We start from the raw sequence: 4,768 nt of genomic DNA on the forward strand, positions 1-4,768 counted from the left end.
TCTTATCTTATAAATTTATGTATTGTAGACAGTTGTTTATGGATTGTTTATTCACTTTTTGTTGGAATCATTTTAATTGATAGATAGAAGAGACATAATACTACTTTAATGCTGTTCTGCAGCAGTGTTTGTAGATCAATCTGTATCCAGCTATGATTGTATGTTTTGACTGTTAATCTGTATTATATTAATCTTACTAGTTTTCTATACCCCTTTTTTATAATTGATTCGATAAAAACATATTATAATCATTCATCTTTTGAAATTGCTTGCCCCATGGTGTCTTATCTTATAAATTTATTTTTGTCTATGCTATTCATTAGTTATCACGTTTTGAAAGAATCTGGTGAGATAAAGAATGGCGTGGATTTCAGGTCCGCACGTTGGGCCCAAAGATACGTACGCATTTATTTCAAAACTATTGAAATAAATCTCTTACAAGTTGATTGAAAAAACTACAATATTTGTTACAATCAACAAAAGTTGGAATTCATTTGAAATTGCTTATACGTCAGCATTCACATTCCATGTTAGGTCTGTGTTGGCTTTCTGGCGTGTCCATGTCTGGCTTTTACCTCACCTCTATCCATTCCATTATTAGCAATAATTGCACCCTTTGAATGCAAATTTCAGTCACTTAAAACTCAATAATACAAAAGAGGACAAATAATGGTAGGGATTTGATAAATATTTTATAAAGTAAACCTTCCACATATGGAGTTGAGTAGCTTCTCATCTTATATCTTTCTAAAATTTTAGTTCAATTTGTCATTTTTAACAATTTGGACAAAAATGACAAGTAACATGGAATTCTTATATTTGTTTTTTATGAATGTGGATGTTGATATTATATTGTTCTACATATTCTTGTAATGATTATGAAATGGGTCCTTTTGATAATTTCTAGGTAGTCAAATAAACATCACATTTATCTTTTTATACAACTCAAGCATGGAAATTTAAACATTTTATAGGATTGAATTGTCCTAAAATTAGGATTAAACTTGATTTTGGAACAAGTTAAGGGTCAAAACTATATATATTATTCAAAAATAGGTTTAGGAGTATAAATGTCATTTTGATCCAAGATAGGGAATAGGAAAGAGAAGATTTGTATATGGATCCTTGGGGAATAGAGATTCATGTTTAGTTGAAGTTGGTAGTGAGTGCTCAAAATTTCATCTAGAAATGCACTATTTGCACACTACACTATTGTACTAGGGAAAAGGGCTCACATTGAATCTAAGAAAAATGAAAAAAAATATAAGGGATTTTTTTGTCATCTTGATATTTTCACCCACTTTGAGTTGCATGTGAGCTACCATAAATCATATATGTCAAATTGAAGAAGCACCCAACACAAGAGTAAATGATAAGCACAAATAAAAGGATATATATGCAATAATCTATTCATTATCTATGATAAATCCTTCTAAAAACTTGTATGTACTCAATTCCATATTCCTACTTGAATCTAATATAAGTTCAAAATTAACGAAAACAACTACTTAACCATGACAATAAATACTGTGTATATATAAAAATTTGGGTTGCTAAGATCATGACCATATCACATTAACCCAGCAAGAGAAATATGTGGGTTATGAAGGATTCACTATAAGAAAAAGAGGTGTTTAGGGCTATGAAGAAGCCATAATAATTCTAGGGTTACTAAGGATCCATTATAACCCAAAGTGATCAATTGATTACAAAAGAGCTATCGCAACCAAACTAATGTGATGTAGAGCTACAAAGTATCTTGGATACTTTAAAATTATAGCCCTACTTTTAATGTTTGCATGTGAATGATCTACAAGGAGTTTTGGAACGGGAGAAAAAGTAATATGTAAAAAAATATTATTATTTAAGTGCATCACCATGTTACAATAATATAGATAACATTATGTAATAGGCATGTGATAAGATAAAAAGAGATAAATATGAATTTATATCTTATAATAATATCAAGAGGTTCCCTCAATTTGACTCCTATTGGTAAGGAGAATAAATAATAGCTACAACTATAGATAAAAATGGTAATCATGGATAAGGGTTTTGTAAGATGTGTTGGAAACCAATAACATGAAGGGGGGGGGGGGGGGGGGGGGGTGGTGGTGGAGAGCGGGTGAATCAGTGTTATACTAGAATAAAAGATTTTAGCCTTAACAAAACATACATATACCAACTGGTATACCAGTATAAACATAATTGAAAGAAGTAATGCAACCAATAAGACAAACACATAAATGAGAACCATAACACACAGATTTATATGTGGAAAACCTCAATGAGGAAAAACCACGGTGGGATTTGTGACCCACAATATCAATTCACTTGCTATATGAAGAGATATTACAATATATGATGGGTGAACACTTGCAGGAAGGCTTATAGCCTAGAGCACAATGCTCATCAAAAAAGGAACCTCACTGACTACATAACAATCCAGACAACAGTCTGAAGAATAGTGAACTTCTTAGTATAGCATCTCCTATCCCAGACTATAGTTTCGGTTTAAGCTCTGCCTATTCTGCTTAAAACCCTAAACCTCAGTACCCGAATAGCCCTTAAAATGAATTCCTCACATACATAGTCTCTCTGATATATTTCGTATTACATTACATCCATAGCCTTATTCATTCCTTCATTACAAAAGTGATCTAATCAATCTCCCCTATATACCCTATACAAATTTTATGCCTTATGTCGGCTTACAAGGATATATACAATTACATATTACATTTGCATGTCAGCCTTATAACATAAATGAATAAGCATGAAAATAAGTTGCTAATGCCGAATCCAAGATGTGTCGGCCTCCAATGCCGATATCCTTTACCATACCATGTCGGCCTGCATTGCCGGTGACCAAAGAAATCTTCTATCTTGTTAGTGCCAGTGTCGGTGTAGAGTCTGTGAAGTGCCTTCCAGTACATCATATGAAGCTAGAGCCCAAAAACATGTTGCCATCAATGACAATATAATGAAACCTAACCAGTAGAGTGTCAATTGCCAACAAGATGTGACAAAACCATGAAAGTATATTTCACAGAATTGATGGACATATCAGAACAATGAACCCTAACATTCTAGGAGTAATCAGGTTTTTATTTACCCATAGGGGGCTTAAGGGGAATGGACTGGAATTTAGCATACTCCATTCAAGGAGTGAAATAAGGCCCTCATAGAGCACTAGGGAAGTAGGGATTTTCTTATGATCACTATACTAGTAGTAAGAGAAGACACCAAGTAAAATTGGAAAGAAATAAAACATTCGTGATAAAAATGGTTTAACATAATGAAATGATGACCAAAGAGACTGGTAAAGCAACCATTAGGAGTGAAATACCTAATAATAACTTCCACCATTTTAGTCTAGAGAGGTTTGATTTTGTTGTAGTTATAGCCCCTTGACTTGGTCCTTTTCACCTTGTCAAACTCCTCATCTTTAAATAAAATAGAAATAGCCTCCTCAAAGGCTTTACGATTCCTATAATATTTATTCCATCACAATTAAGACCAATCACTTCTAGAGTCAAATCCTCAAAAGCAATCAACTCCACCTTATATATAGATAGGGTGCCATTCTTCCAACCTTTCCAGAAGGCCTTGGTAAATAGTGGCTCATGACCATAGAGCTTCTCCAAGAAAGGAGTACCTCAACAATAGAGAGATTTCCGCAAGCAATGGGTTATTCTACCACTTTTCACAAGATAATATAAGATCTTCATAACATTTAGGAAGAGTATAAAAGGTAAGGTACTATAAAATAAGGTAGAAGCATCAAAATAAATAACATGATCATACAATGATATAGACGAGTCTTAGAGAAACTCCAAAAAATGGTAACTAGAAGGATAAAAGAATGAATTATTGATTTTTATTAGTTTATATTATATGTAATGATACAAAAAATAATAAATATAGAATATATAGGATAACATGATAAAGCATAGGATCACATATTCAGAATTAATGATCAAACATAAAAAACATATAAATAAAATATATTTATCAAATAACACATTTGTAAACATTATAATGCACATCTTAATTGTAGTTTTAAATTCATATATACAATATTAAAATTAGATGACTATCATTTGTGGAATCAACATAGAAAGGGAACCATGGCCATGGTTTTATCATTGAGACAAGATAAATTATCATCATAGCATATAGATGGATCTATAATAAGATTCATATGTAATATGATATTAAAGAAGAATAAAAATAATCATATATAGATATCAAAGATCAAAACCACAATCCAAATATTTAGATGATAGTAATAATTTTTTTATGAAATAACGAGTTCCATAATCTAAATTAGATAAATGAAAAAAAAATGTACAATCAACAAAATTAGGTTGAAAACCTAAGTAATAAAGAATGATTAAATCCTTAGGACAAAACACTAGGGGTATGTAACAAATTCAAGTTCACCATTTATGTAAAAAAAAATTCGTGGGTTGGAATTTACCAAGAGTGAATAATTAAATGATAATAAAAACTAGTATTTTAGAGTGGAACTTGATAAATGATAATGCAATAAATACTATTAGGATAAGGTCACATTAACCTTCCAATCCTAAGCCATTTATATGTCTCCATGTTCTTTGGAAAGTGTTCTCTAAGACATGTGAGAAAAATATTAAATATTTGTACCTTATGGCTATTTGTAATTGCATTTTTAGGAGGTGAACCTGAAGAGGTGATAAATACACTCTTGGCATCCATAATGAGGCATGAAGGGTAATGCATAAGT

The sequence above is a fragment of the Cryptomeria japonica genome, chromosome 10 (assembly GCF_030272615.1).
Source record: "Cryptomeria japonica chromosome 10, Sugi_1.0, whole genome shotgun sequence".
NCBI classification, from domain to species: Eukaryota; Viridiplantae; Streptophyta; class Pinopsida; order Cupressales; family Cupressaceae; genus Cryptomeria; species Cryptomeria japonica.